This window comes from Pinus tabuliformis, chromosome Q, assembly GCF_031772625.1.
Source record: "Pinus tabuliformis cultivar Carrire ecotype Pingquan chromosome Q, CPIR1, whole genome shotgun sequence".
Taxonomy (NCBI): domain Eukaryota; kingdom Viridiplantae; phylum Streptophyta; class Pinopsida; order Pinales; family Pinaceae; genus Pinus; species Pinus tabuliformis.
This window is the reverse complement of record NC_142296.1, coordinates 1230993582-1231009637: the sequence shown is the minus strand read 5'-3', so window position 1 is coordinate 1231009637 and position 16056 is coordinate 1230993582. Positions and strand designations below refer to the sequence as shown.

Here is a 16056-nt window from a genome sequence, read left to right as displayed (position 1 = left end):
TGTATTTGGTAGCCAATCTAAGTATCCAATTGGAAGCATGTGGTATATCAACTGTTGACTTCTGGTAGCATCGGATGTGCTCTAAGCCTCAAAATTTGCAGGGAGGCTTGGACATATGTATTCCAGAATACCCAGAAATCATTTTGGGAAATTCCAGCCAGAGACAGTCTTATTAAAATAATTAATTATTTTTAATGGGTGCCTAAGTCTAAACTTAGGAAATTGAAATAAGTAAAGGGTATTAATCAAAGGGATGAAAGCTCTAGAAGAATACAAGGATCAAGCCAAAATGATCTAAGCCGTTGATTAGAATCTAATCTGGGCCATTGGTTCTCAACAAGAAGAATATAAGAGGAGGCTTGACGAGCATTTGGAAATTACATTTGAGAGAGATCAAGAGATCGAATTTCTAAATTCTCAGAGAGGGCAGCACAACAATTGCTAAAGAATCGATTGAGGAGATCTCTTGCAGTGAGGGGCATGGATAGCTTCTGAGGGAAGTTTTCCTGGACCAAAGAATACAAGGCAGAGGGCAAAAAGACGTCCAGAGAGGCTGATGTAGGGCCACGCAGAGCTACGATGTGGCAGCACAGAGCTTCAGGTGGAGATCGAAATTCTGCTGAGAGATAGTCAAGATCTAGTGTGGAAGTCGAGGTGTGAGACCGGGAGGCCTGAGAGCTGAAGTTTCCAACTAGCAGAGGATCAAAAGGAGGTGTAGCACAGTCCCAGTTGCAGTGACGCAGTGACTGCGTAGGCTTGACACAATACTACGCAGAGCCAGTGCAGAGGCTCACCTCCAACGTTGATCAGTGTCCGTTCTTCCAGTGACAGGGTGAGATCATCTCACTACTCTTTTTGTCCAGTTTCTCTCTGTATTGGATAGCCAGTTGGGCTTCCAACGAATTGTATTCAGAAAACTACTGCTTAATAATACAAACTCTCAACTACTGCACTAGTTTTCCCGCATTGGGTTTTTCAAGGGACATTTGTCCAAAAATAATGGTGTAATGTGTTGTGTATTTCTTTCTTGCTCAATTTCTTGTTTTCGCATTTAATTTAATTGGTGAACATTGCAGTGTATTAGTTTCAGTATTTTTTGTAGGATGCAGTAAATAGTTTGTTCAGTTATTAATAAATAGGAGGAACTTAGTAAGTTGCTACATAAGAAATTTGGGCTTCCAAATTTTCACATGGTATCAAAGCGCAGGTGAAGCAAGAGAGCAGACCGAAAGAGCCTGGCGTTGAAGAGGACGGAGATTGAAGTGTTGTGTAGGAAGCAAATCGAATCCCCGGAGGGATTGCACAATCCAGGCTAGGAAGGCACGATTCTCAAGGAAGATCTTTCTCTGAGTGAGTTGACAGAGCGCTAAGATTTCCAGATCGAGATTTGTCAACGACAGAGGGAGCAGCGCAACAGAAGCTTTAGCGCAGAGCCGTTTTCTGGTGAGACGCAGTTTTCTGCAACAGTTGCTAGGGCAAAAAAGCGTTAGAAGGAGGTGTTGTCGCACAGATTGACACGACAACGCTCAGACCGGGGGCTGTCACTCTGATCCCCGATCTCTCCGTTTAAGCCTGTCTCCCGCGGCTAAGGGGGGTAGACCCTATGAGGTGATGAAGACCAACTGTCGACCAGTTGGGTTGGGAGACCCGAAGAAACAAGCACTAAATTGATTTTGTTAAGTTTAATAGACCAATGTCTTATGAAATGAATGATTAAACGGCTATTTATCGAATGCTGCAGAAAGATGAACTCATTAACAATCATTTACCATCAGATAACTCAAGCAATGCAAGATATTCGATAAACGCATAATGCTTTAATAGTGATCCAGCGATTAAAACTTAATAACGATATTCCAGCGATTAAAAATTTCGAAAGATAAATGCTTTAAACAACTACGTAATTTCAAAAGTTAACCAGAGATCACATTCATATAGCTAATCTTTAAATGATCATTCAAGCATATTTAACCACATGAAAATGATAAACATTAACCCCACATCAAAAAATTAGCCTCAACGAAAGAGATAAAAAGTAACAGATTCATGGGCTAAGATTCAAACTGACAAAATATTTCCAAAAAAATTTTATGTTCTCAAATAAAACAAGACTAGGCTAAATAAAATCTAAATGAAACTTTAGATCTAAAATTTGAATAACATAAAAAATCTAATCTAAGTTAAAAGAAAACCCTTTATATATATATATATATATATATATATATATATATATATATATATATATACATATACATATATATATACATATATATATATATATACATAGATATATATATCTATATGTATATATATATATATATATATATATCAAAATTTTAAACAAAACTAAATAAATTAAAATCTAATCTAAAAGAAAATAAACTCTTTATTGATAATTTTATAATTTTTATATTTTTTATGATTTTAAATTTTTTTAATTTAAAACGAAACTAAACTTAAAATCTTAAATAAAATCTAATCTAAAAAAAACTAGCAAAACTAAAAGAGAACCTTTTATCTTTTATGAAATTTATATCTATCTATATATATATATATATATATATATATATATATATATCAAAATTTTAAACAAAACTAAATAAATTAAAATCTAATCTAAAAGAAAATAAACTCTTTATTGATAATTTTATAATTTTTATATTTTTTATGATTTTAAAATTTTTTAATTTAAAACGAAACTAAACTTAAAATCTTAAATAAAATCTAATCTAAAAAATACTAGCAAAACTAAAAAAGAACCTTTTATCTTTTATGAAATATATATATATATATATATTTGATTTTTATATTTTATATTTTTTCATTTTTTATGATTTTGAAATAAAATAAAACCAGAACTTAAAATGAAATTAAAAAATAAATAAATAAAAATTTAAAAGGCTAGACCAAAATTAAATCTAATCTAAGTCTAACGCTTATTATTATTAGTTTTATTTTTTTTTGTTTCTTTTAATTAAAAATTGTAAATTTAAAATCCAAATAAAACAAAGGTTAAAGCAAATAAATTTAAAAGATGTTAATTCCAAATTAAAACTACACTATATTGAAATATATGCACACAAAAAAAATGAAAACGCTTCAAACGTAGAACCCAAAGTCGGACAAAAAAAAAACGACTGCATACAATGATGCCCAGCCACAAACGTTGGGAATATGAGAAAAATTGAAACCAGAAATTGAACGCTGACCCTAACCAACCCAGCACACACGTGGTGATTAATAAAAATGGAAATCGTGAATGTCTGGTTGCTTGCCGTCTTGTGCAGGAGCTCAATGAGGGGAGAAATCGATGGCAAGAAAAATAACGCAAAGGGCTTGAACGCAAGACTTTGACGCTGGACGCACACGCAAACAGCTGTGTGGTTTAGTGACTAAAGAGGCAGATGCACGCAGGTGAAGTTTTGGCAAATGGATGTACACGCAGGAGGGGTAGGAAACGACACAGAGCTGCAAAAGATTTGAAACGAAAAGCTGAAGATAAGTGGGGTTTCACGTGAGGGGTGAGAGGGTTGAGATGAAAACGCGTGGAAGAGCTGACCAAGGAGCAAGGGAAAACCTGAAATTTATCGTAAATACACTCAAAAAACAACGTGAGTTTGCTGTGACGGCTGATGGATGCACAGTTGCAAGCAAAAATCGATTTCTTGTTTTTTACTGCTTGATGTGTGCAGGTTTGCAGCTTTGCTGATTAAGCAGCTGAAGGGAGAATACGTGGAGATGCTTGCAGGCTTTGGAGAAGCATAAGGAGTGAGCAACGAGAAAAAAAATCTAAGTGCTTTATTTTTATGCAGATTTCTGGCAGCTGGGGGATTTGAAAAACGATCTTGCAGTCCTTGGAAAAATATTTCCAAACCCCAGAAGCTGATATCAATGAAACCGATGTAAAATTTCTTCCAGACCTGAAAAACAATTGAAATTGAAACCCTTGGACAGCGAAACAACGCAAATAAACTTTGGAAATCTTCAAAAACCCTGCAACCTGGAATGAAAAATCACCCAAAAATGATATGTGCATAAAACAAAACTGAAAACCCTAAACCCAACAAAAAAAAAAATTACAGTATTTACAAACTGAAAGCTCTTAAGAAGCCAGATTTATCAATAATCACAATAATATTATCAGAATTTAATTTTAATGTAAAACGCTTCAGAAAACCCTGCATGCATTCATAAAAATATTTCGAATGATAAGCCCGGGATCAAGAACTGGTTGGGCTCTTTCAGAAAACACAACCCGGGAGTCGGCTGATTCAGCCGAGAACTTCCCCTAACACCCGGTAATCTGAAAAAAGGATTTCCTGCACAGCTTAAAATCAACCATTAACATAGGAGAAAACAATAGTGAAACCCCGATCAAATGGAGATACCTGCCACTATATTTCAGAATCTAAACTATTATTCAAACCCCAAAGATCAGACAAGATACTTGTGCCTAGATCAATCTTCATTACGCTATCATTAATGGCTGCAAATAAAATTATGCAGAAAAAAATAGAACAATCTTACAGCATTTTCAGAAGAGTAACACCAGCAAGATTTTTAACCCCAAAGTTTTTCTTTATTGGCACCAGAAAAAGTTTACAAGAGAGCTTCTTCAGCACAAGACTCACAGATCAAATCTGATCTCAAATGACCCCTAGCACCCTATTTAAACGAAAAATTCCCAACGGCTAGTTCGAGTGATCCATGTCAAAACGATTTCGACCGTCGATGAGGATCAAGATATCTCTTAATCTCATCCGTCGAATTTTTAATGCATTAAAAAATTGAAATTCTGCATTTATTTACTCAAAAATATTATTTTATTATTTTATTATTTTTTTTTCAGTTATTTTTTTATTTTTTTAATTTTTAATTTATTTTTAAATGGATCCTCGAACTTAGCCTTTGGAAAAATCACCTAGGACCTAGGACTTAGGACTTATGAGGGGATTAAAACATTTTCTAACCCTCAAAACACTTTACATCATGACTTTTACAACTTTACATCTCAAGGGGGAGAACCCATTTGACATAGACCCTCATAAACCACCCAATTCTGCGACACAACTATAATCTAGCATATTAACACACTAGGATTCTCCTAAGATTCTAATGACAAAATCCATTCCGGCTTTGGGGTTAGGCTGAAGGAAAACTCTGCCGATCATGGATCGGTGAGACGAAAAACCTTCCAGAATGTAGATTATCACTTAGAAAATTAGGTCCACCTAGGCAATTTACATACATGACTCATATCTGCAAAGATTATTTACAATTTATACATGCAGATTGGGTTTACAACATAAATTGATCAAGCTGTCGATGACTGTCGAATGGCACGGACATGTCGATCAAGCGCTACCCTTTTTGCAAAGAAAAGGCGGTGTACTGCTATGGGTAGTTGACCGGTAATGGTCAACATCTGGCTCTACTTGGGGACACATTGCTGCATTGTAGGAATGTGAGAATCCAGAATCTGCATCCACGCAACACACAACAGAAATAAGTAGCGTCCATTCAAAAATCATCATATAACATTTAAGCACATAAAAGATAGAAGCTCTTTAACTATGAAAATTAAATCTAATCTAAAACAGAAATGAAATGTTGAAATGACAAGGAGTAGGGTTAGAAATACGATACAAAGGATGCCCCATGGCATCAAATGTGTTCAATATAGTGTATACTGAGCATTTGCCTGCTTTCAGGCAAATCTATCCGCTGCTTGTCGGATGTGCCATGTCCAATTTTGCATATGGTAGGACCTTTTCCTATCCGAAAACCAAGCTACTCGTAGCCGTCTGATGCATCAAATCTTCTTTTCGTTTTCTTTCTCTTGTGCCTTTTCTTTGTGGCAGGCTGTATTAATGACGACGTGGAACTTTCTATTTCATAGCTCTTAAATGAAGTATGTAAGATATGTGTGACATGTCTTTTCTCATCTTGCATATGATCTTTATCGTTTTTAATTTTATCTGGATCACCTTCAATTAGCCACCTTTCAATCGAACCAATGACCTCCTCATAGTAAGATTGAGCTTGTTGCACCGGATGAAAAGGCTCTTGATCTATTGATGTTTCCTAGTTCCCTTCATCTTCCGACCGCTGTTGAAACTTCTGAAACTGTATTTTAATGGCGTCTATCTGACTAGAGTGTTCAACCTTTATAGCACTGATTTCCCTAGCATGGTCTTCTTCCATGGTCATCAAGCAATGCTGCATAGAGTTTATCTCTTTCTTATGATTTGCTTGCATGGTCATCATATTTTCCTCTAAGCTTGACATCTTGCTTTGCATAAAACTGATTTCTGTGTCATGATTAATCTTCATGGCTTCAATTTCCTTACTATGTTGATTTTGCATGATCTCCATCTCCCTATTACGATTTTCCAGGTGAGTGCATAAAGTTCTCACATCATTGGCGTAATTAGTTTGATTTATCTCCATATTTCTTACCAGTAGCAATAGATCTTGTATAATTCGCTTATGATCTTCCTTTTCATTGTCAACACTACTATGATCTGCAATGGTACAAGTGGATGGCACATTCTAATATGAAGAATTGTCTTGGACAGCTGGACCTTTTACAAGATTACTTTCATTTTGTTGCACAATTTTAGGGGCACAAGGCGAGCTATCTGGATCACCATATCTATCTTTAAAAGCATCGACAATGTCTTGCAAAGAAATGAAGGAATCTTCAGGACAACTATTAAACCAGTTCAAAGCATCACCCTTTAAAGAATGGACAAATAGACGCATCTTGACATCTTCATGATTATATTGAGGAAGTCTACAATATATGATCATTACACAAGTAAACCTGTTTAAATGTTGTCTAACAGCGACCGAATCACCACCTGAGAACTTAAATAATTTAGAAATGGCCTCTTTCGGAAAATCATGGAGATTATCAGTAAAATGACATGGTTTAAATGAATAATCCATGATGAATAATAAGGGATCAAATGGATGATAGAAAGAGATTTCTGCTCAAGAAAATTAAGAGATGAAAGAAGTGGAGTCGCCACTTGAACAATGAATCTAATTCTAAGATCCAAAAAGCAACCAACAAGTAGATATGAGGGAGGCTTCTTGTCTGGGAAAAATAAGAAAATGGAGTCGCCACCCAAACAAGAAACAAATCGAAGAGAAGTTGCTGATATGACGAAAGATAAGGTGATGAAAGAGATCCAAATGATGCCAAAAAATGTTGAATCTGCCAGCTCAAATGCGAGATGAGAAAGAATGATGAGAATGATGAAAAATGAGAAGATGAATGTCGTTGAAACACCAAGAACAGAAAAACTCTGTCCCCGGCAACGGCGCCAAAAAATGTTGTCGCACAAATTGACACGACAACACTCAGACCGGGGCTATCACTCTGATCCCCGATCTCTCCGTTTATGCCTGTCTCCCACGGCTAAGGGGGATAGACCCTATGAGGTGATGAAGACCAACTGTCGACCAGTTGGGTTGGGAGACATGAAGAAACAAACACTAAATTGATTTTGTTAAGTTTAATAGACCAGTGCCTTATGAAATGAATGATTAAACGGTTATTCATCGAATGCTGCAGAAAGATGAACTCATTAACAATCATTTACCATCAGATAACTCAAGCAATGCAAGATATTCGATAAACGCATAATGCTTTAATAGTGATCCAGCGATTAAAACTCAATAACGATATTCCAGCGATTAAAAATTTCGAAAGATAAATGCTTTAAACCACGTAATTTCAAAAGTTAACCAGAGATCACATTCATATAGCTAATCTTTAAATAATCATTCAAGCATATTTAACCACATGAAAATGATAAACATTAACCCCACATCAAAAATTAGCCTCAGCGAAAGAGATAAAAAGTAACAGATTCCTGGGCTAAGATTCAAGCTGGCAAAATATTTCCAAAAATTTTTTATGTTCTCAAATAAAACAAGACTAGGCTAAATAAAATCTAAATGAAACTTTAGATCTAAAATTTGAATAACATAAAAAATCTAATCTAAGTTAAAAGAAAACCCCTTTTTTTTTAAATGATATATATATATATATATATATATATATATATATATATATATATATATATATATATATATATTAAATCAAAATTTTAAACAAAATTAAATAAATTAAAATCTAATCTAAAAGAAAATAAACTCTTTATTGATAATTTTATAAATTTTATATTTATTTTTTTTAATTTTCTTTTTCAGTTATTTTTTTAATTTTTTAATTTTTAATTTATTTTTAAATGGATCCTCGAACTTAGCCTTTGGAAAAATCACCTAGGACCTAAGACTTAGGACTTATGAGGGGATTAAAACATTTTCTAACCCTCAAGACACTTTACATCATGACTTTTACAACTTTACATCTCAAGGGGGAGAACCAATTTGACATAGACCCTCATAAACCACCCAGTTCTGCGACACAACTATAATCTAGCAGATTAACACACTAGGATTCTCCTAAGATTCTAATGACAAAATCCATTCCGGCTTTGGGGTTAGGCTAAAGGAAAACTCTGCCGATCATGGATCTGTGAGACGAAAAACCTTCCGGAACGTAGATTATCACTTAGAAAATTAGGTCCACCTAGGCAATTTACATACATGAATCATATCTGCTAAGATTATTTACAATTTATACATGCAGACTCGGTTTACAACATAAATTGATCAAGCTGTCGATGACTGTCGAATGGCACGGACATGTCGATCAAGCGATACCCTTTTTGCAAAGAAAAGTGGGTGTACTGCTATGGGTAGTTGACCGGTAATGGTCAACAGGAGGAAAGAGACACTGTTGAGTGAATTTCTTCCTCAGAGAATTCCTAGCCAGGGAATTCAATTTCTCAAGTGCTAAGCAGCAGCAAAGAGGAGATGATCTACCAACCCTAGAAGGGAGTGCGTAGGCTAGCCTAGTCTTGCGCAAAGGGGAGAGGAGGCAGTTCGACATTTTGTTGGCAGAGATGGCAGCTAGTGGGTTACAAGATCAAGATTGGTTAGATGGTGCATCCAACTATGTGCTCTGGAAGGCAAGGATCTCATGCCTTCTAGATGAGCACAATCTCAAAACCTATGTCAATAGTGTGGTAATTGTACCCGCGGATCCAAATCCACCCAATAAGTACAAGGCTGAAATGGCGAAGGCCAAACGATTGATCCTCGATGGAGTGAGAGATCACGTAGTGTGTCACATTGCCGACGAAGATACTGCCCAGCAGATGTGGGAAGCATTGGCCATGCTATAAGAAGGATCTCCCGAGCAGCGGAAGATGTATTTGGAGCAAAAGATGAGATACCCGCATATCCAGAAGGGGGAACACATTGATCCGTTCCTAATGAAGCTTCAGGAAATCCGAGACTCGTTGGCAGTTGTGGGGTCAACACCTCAGCCTACCAAGATGGTGAGGCTGGCCCTGAATTCAATCTCAGAGGAATGGCAAGTATTTGTCCAGAGCATTTTGGGCAAAGAAAGGTTTCTAGATTGGGAAGGGATGTGGGCCGCCCTTCAGCAAGAAGAGATGAGGAGAGACTTAGTCAAGTGCAAACCTGATAGCAGCAGTAGCAGCAGTAGTGGGACGAAGCCTAGGGAGGAGGAAGAGAATTCAGCCCTTGCAGCTAAGGGGTAGCAGGAGTAGCTAAAGAAGAAGAAAGATGTTTCGAAGATCAAATGCTTCTGGTGTGGTGAACTTGAACACTACACTACACAGTGTCCTCTCAAGAAGAAGGACAAGGACAAGAGCATGATCCAAAGGCTGCATCAGCAAAGATCGAGGAGGAGTTTGCCATGGTTGCCCAGATACCTCCAGGGGAGAGGTGGGGTGATCTACTACTGTAGTTCGAAAGAACTGCAGATGGGCAGGATCCTTGAGGAGTCCACCTCTCGGATTAATGCCTTGCTACGGGAGCCCAGATCAAAAGTAGCAGGATGGACTAGTGTCAGTTGGTGTAGATGAGTGTCAAAGTGACAATTGCAGTGGCTAGGAGCGCCAGAGACTGAGTTTCACAGAGCAGAGTTGGCAACAGTGTAGTTAGCACAGTGCAAAGGCTTCAAAGGGTTAGAGCAAAGACTAGCAGCAATCAGAACTCCAACAACAAATGCATCATGATGAACACCTATTAGTAATTTTGGATGCTTTTCCTTTGCTGATGCAGTGGCAGCAGCAGTTGTAGAAGGTTGCAGTGCAGATGCAGTATTGGAAGTGGCAGTGCCAGCAGCAACACAGATGCAGAACTTATGAGGGTTGCAGTACATATGCAGTGTTGACAGTGGCAGGGTCAGCAGTACTACAGATACAGCATTTGCGCAGTAGTTAGTGGGCAGCGATGTCAGACATCAGCAACGCAAAGGGAGATGTTACAGAGAAGGGTGATGCTTCAGCAGGTTGCATTACTAGAGCACATTCCTCACTAAGAGGGAATGTTGATTTCTGGTAGCATCAGATGTTCTCTAAGCCTCAAAATTTGTAGTGAGGCTTGGACACGTGTATTCCAGAATACCCAGAAATCGTTTTGGCCCTTTGGGAAATTCCACCCAGAGACAGTTTTATTAAAATAATTAATTATTTTTAATGGGTGCCTAAGTCTAAACTTAGGAAATTAAAATAATCAAAGGATATTAATCAAACTAACGGTGAAACTTCTAGAAGAAGACGAGGATCAAGCCAAACTGATCTAAGTCGTTGATTAGAATCTAATCTGGGTCGTTGGTTCTCAACGAGAAGATTATAAGAGGAGGCCTAATAGGCATTTGGAAATTACATTGGAGAGAGATCAAGAGATCGAATTCTCAGAGAGGGCAGCACAGTAGTTGCTAGAGAATCAATTGAGGAGATTTCTTGCAGTGAGGGGAAGGGATAGTTCCGGGGAAATTTTTCCTGGACTGGAGAGTACAAGGAAAAGAGGGCAGAAAGACATCCAGAGAGGCTGACGTAGGGCCACGCAGAGCTACGTTGTGGCAGCGCAGAGCTTCAAAGGGAGATAGAAATTCTGTTGAGAAACAGTCAAGATCTAGCGTCGGAATCGGGGTGTGAGACTGGGAGGCCTGAGAGCTTAAGTTTCTAGCCAGCAGAGGATCAGAAGGAGGTGTAGCACAATCCCAGCTGCAGTGACCCAGTGAATGCGTAGGCTTGACCCAGTATAGTGCACAGGTTGCACAAAGGCATGCAGAGGCTCACCTCCAGCACAGACCAGTGTCGATTCTTCCAGTGACAGGGTGAGATCATCTCACTACTCTTTTTGTCTAGTTTCTCTCTGTATCGGATAGCAATTTGGGCTTTCAACGAATTGTATTCAAAAAACTACTGCTTAATAATACAAACCCTCAAATGTTGCACCAGTTTTCCCGCGTTGGGTTTTTCCGGAGACATTTGTCCAAAAATAACAGTGTAATGTGTTGTGTATTTCTTTCTTGCTCAGTTTCTTGTTTTCGCATTTAATTTAATTGGTGAAGGTTGCAGTGTATTAGTTTCGGTATTTTCTGTAGGATGCAGTAAATAATTTGTTTAATTATTAACAAATAGGAGGAACTTAATAAGTTGCTACAGAAGAAATTTAATTGGTGAAGGCTACAGTGTATTCGTTTCGGTATTTGTTGTAGGATGCAGCAAATAATTTGTTCATTTATTAACAAATAGGAGGAACTTAATCAGTTGTTGCAGCAAAAATTTGGGCTTCTAAATTTTCACATCAACTTCTACCAAAAAAATGGAGAAGATTACATTCAAAGATCTGCATTTGGTAGCCAATCTAAACCATCCAATTAGAAGCTTGTCGTATATTTAACCTCTACCAATACCTTAATAACCATGGGGACCAATTTCTTTGGACTGCACCAAAAAACTCCCAATGACTCAATAATAGCATGAATGTATTTTTGTGGCCAATTTCATTTTTACAAAGAGATGATACCCATTCCCTACGAGAAATCCATTAATGCAACAAAAACAACTAATTAATTCCATCAACATTTCTGGATGTACTTTAATTTTTCAATTGACATTGTCTATTATTTCAGATCAACATTGTAGCTCCCTTGACCATTTTTTGCAAACATTGTGGAAGTTGTCAACCTATGAAGTTTTATAGACCTCCATGTCCTTAAAAAGATGAACAAACTAAAGAACTTACAATTTTCCTCCGACTTAGGTGAAATCTACAAAACTGACATAGTATATAGCATTATTCATAAAAAGGGAACAAAGTTTGGCTATATCCAGACAGACAAAAAGTCAAGAAGTCGAAACATAAACTCAAACCTATCAGGTATAGCCCATATAACATCCAAGATGCCATTGGACCAAGTACCATCCACTTGGAAGAAGACAAGAAAAATGTAAACAACAAAGTTCATATACGTAGCATTAATCTTCAGAATACTTTGAAGACAAACACATCCATCGTAAGACAAGTAATTGTATATTGAATATTATATGAAACAATTGATGAGACGATTACAATGAGAGTGAGGGTCTACTTATATACCCTAGGCAAGTACCTTTTCACGTACAATCATGTCCTTAGAGACATGCTTATTCATTATTAACTACTAGTTAATTAATCATTATTACAGTTATCATTATTATTTATATTTATATTATTTTATAAAACTTTTATTCATAACATTGCCTTCCTCTTCAAAAGGCTTTGTCCTCAAAGCTTACTGATAAAAAGGCTTGATCTCTTTTTCTGCTTCAAATGTCTTCTCGTCGCAAAATTGTCATCTTCGTTCATAAAAGACGATATGATCATTGGAGTGATAAATAAAATTGTCGTACTGAGAATGGATCTGACCATCCTAGATTAATCTTTTGTGGAATCTTCCGATCATTGGAAATTTGTAATGAATTGTTATCATAGGACTGGATTCTACAAACATCAGTACCTCTTGGAACATAACTTTGTTGTTTATGTTCTGAGTGATATTGATAAGTAGATTGACTGAAAAGTCTACTCTTGTGATTCGGATGTCAATAAAGAGTTCTTCTTTTTTTACGTTCTCTTATCATGGGTATGGTAATTTTCGGATTTATTCCAGGTATTGATGTAGTTGAGTTCATTATAGAATATTCACTTGAAATCTCTGACGTTTGAACTGCAACTTCTGAGTACATCTTTACTTCAATTGGTTTATCCTCTCCTTGAGTTTTATCTTCAACTTGGACTGTTATGACTAGAGACTTTGATACTTCTTCTTGATTAAATTGTTCTAGCTTGTCTTTTAGCAACCTTTTGTCACTTTTAAGCTTCTTTATTTGCGTAAGGAGGTTTTGATTATGATTCCTTTGATGCGAAAGTTCGTCGTTTTCTAAAATTTTGACTTTGTCCTTAGTATCCTTCTCTTTATCTTTTTACTTTTGATTTGTTCTAATAAATTTTTATCAAGGTTCTTTAAACGTAGATTTTCCTCTTCTTGTTCTAATAGATGTTTCTTGATTTCCTTCTTTGTGACCTTAGTCTTCTTCACTTGTGCAAGTAATTTTTCAACATGGTCCTTCAGCCAAGAAATTTCTTCGTCATTTTCCATCAGTTCCTTGTAATGCATATCAACAAGATCTTTATATTCTTGTTGTAATGCTTTCTTGTTTTGTCGAAGTTTGGTTGTTTTGTCTTTCTCTTGATCTTCCGGCTGTAATTTCTTGATACAATGGATTACATATTTTTGTAAGGGTGATGTTGGGCTTTTAACTTGCAGTTTGGATTCCACTTTCTTCATTTCGTTATTAAGATCTACATGTCATCGCTCAAATATTGCCCTTAACTATTCTGTTTCTCTTGCTATTGATTATTTTTGTGCATCACTTAGACATTCGACTAAAGTAAAAGTTTTGTAACATTTTGTGCAGAAGACATTTTGATTTCTAATTCATTCTTGACAATTAGGATATCCTTCTGAACAAAAAGTACATTTTGAAAAGAAACCCACTTTTTTCTCTTCACTTCTTTGAACTTTGTATGGAACCTCTTTAATTTTTATTTTTTCTAAACGTATTTGATAATAACGCGCCTTTAAAACCCTTGGAAATTCCTTTATTTTTTCTTATTATTTTTTAATATAATTGTTTTTTTCCTTCAATCTTTATTTTCGTTTTCTCCTTTTGATATAACGCAATGTTTTACACATTAACTTTTCTCAAACACTCTTTCTTTTTCTTTCTTATTTTTATAATCCCTACATAATTGTACTTATAAATACCTCTCCACTTATAGTTATCTTCACTTCAATGTATGTGAATACTTTTAGTATCTCTTTTTCACCTTTTAACTTAAAAGGGTTTCCCGCTTTTATAAATAATTTTGCTTAAAAAATTTAATATTAATTTTATTTCATTTTAAACTTAGATAATTCCTTAAAATACGTTTTATTTTTTGAAGTATAATTTCCCTTAATATAGTATATTGGAATTTACACCTTTTTTTAAACCTTTGAATTATACAACAAATGGGACCATTCTTTAAGATGGTGGCGTTTTAGGGCAGTTGTACGGAATAAGATATTTCTGACATAAATTGTATGGATGTTAATTTGACGAGTGGAATTTCAAGGAGTCGAGCAGAAAAAATGTGCTAATGTATGAACATAGTGGATATTACACGGACAAAGAATTGGTACTATGGATAGTGGCAGTGAATTATCTAAATGGGGGGAAACAGATAACAAAGGAGTTGATGTACAGTGGCTCCGCAGAGAAGATGATTGTTGTTATGGCTGAAAAATGATGGTGACGGTCGTGGTTGGAACTGTGTCGGGGGACATTAAAAATAGTTGCATCGTGGAAGGGAATAAGAAAACAGGGAATAGCGGTAATGGCAATGGCAACTGACAGAGAAGCGATGTAGCAAGTCTGCAGTAACAGATGAGTTTCTAGCGGCTTGAAGTGTTGCCTTGATGACTCGCTGAGTAGATGATGCACTGAGTCAAGTGTCCTGAGTTGAGTGCCAAGGCAACGGATCACAGTGTTGGTAGTTGTACAATGCATTGGCAGTTGTCTGACGGCGGCCTAGAATGCTACAAGCGGGGTCTATCAGGATTAATGTTGGTCCACGTGCATCATTTGGCAATCAACAAGCATTGCATTGCAGTGTTGGCTGAGACACGTCCGCCAGTTGTGGTTACGTACGGCGACCAGTCGATGAAGGGTTCTCTTTAATAACTTGCCCCCTTTTGTATTTTAAACCCCCTTTTTTTAATATAATTCTTTTTTAAATATTGTTTTTTGTTTTTTCTGTTTTTGATATATTCTAATTTTTTTTAATGTGGCTATTTGACTCATTTTTTAATTATTTTTTTCTTCTTTTTTCTTTTTTCTTTTTTCATTTTTTATCTTTATTTATTTTATTTTTTTAAATTGAACTATTTTTTTGTTTCTTAAATGGCCAAAGGCCTCTTACAAAATTAGCAAATGGAGAAACTACAAGCTCTTGTAGCGAAACGCTTTAATTCCACGACAACAAAGTTGATGCAAGGTTGATGGGCAAAGGCCGAATCAGACTGGCTCTGTGCAGCAATTGAGCAGCCAGAGGATCGAACAACTCTTATACCAATGTAATGAACAAAGTTCGTATACGTAGCAATAATCTTCAAAATACTTCGAAGACAAACACATCCATTGTAGGGAAAGTAATTGTATATTGAATATTATATAAAAGAATTGATGAAATGATTACAATGAGACTAAGGGCCCGCTTATACACCCTAGGAAGGTACCTTTTCACATACGGTCATGTCCTTAGAGACATACCTATTCATTATTAACTATTAGTTAATTAATCATTATTATTTATATTTATATTATTTTATATATCTTTTATTCATAACACAAACCATACATACCATGAGAAACTATCCCTGACATTCAGTTTCCACTTCAGACAAATAGACTTATTGACACAAGGACATGTATTACTCAAATGAATAAGCTAGCCACATATGTGGTTGCACAAAAGGAAGCCTTCTCTCTCAAATAATTGGATCTTCCAGGCCACATTTGAGAAACGATTTCCCCGTTTTTAGTAGAAATTGGGGACCAATTCCTCTTGAGC

General features: G+C 36.1%; 1 protein-coding gene across 1 annotated transcript in view; it reads right to left on the bottom strand.

The window, feature by feature from the left end:
* Window positions 1–16056, bottom strand: part of LOC149224256 (mediator of RNA polymerase II transcription subunit) — a 428548-nt gene that overhangs the window by 213972 nt on the left and 198520 nt on the right.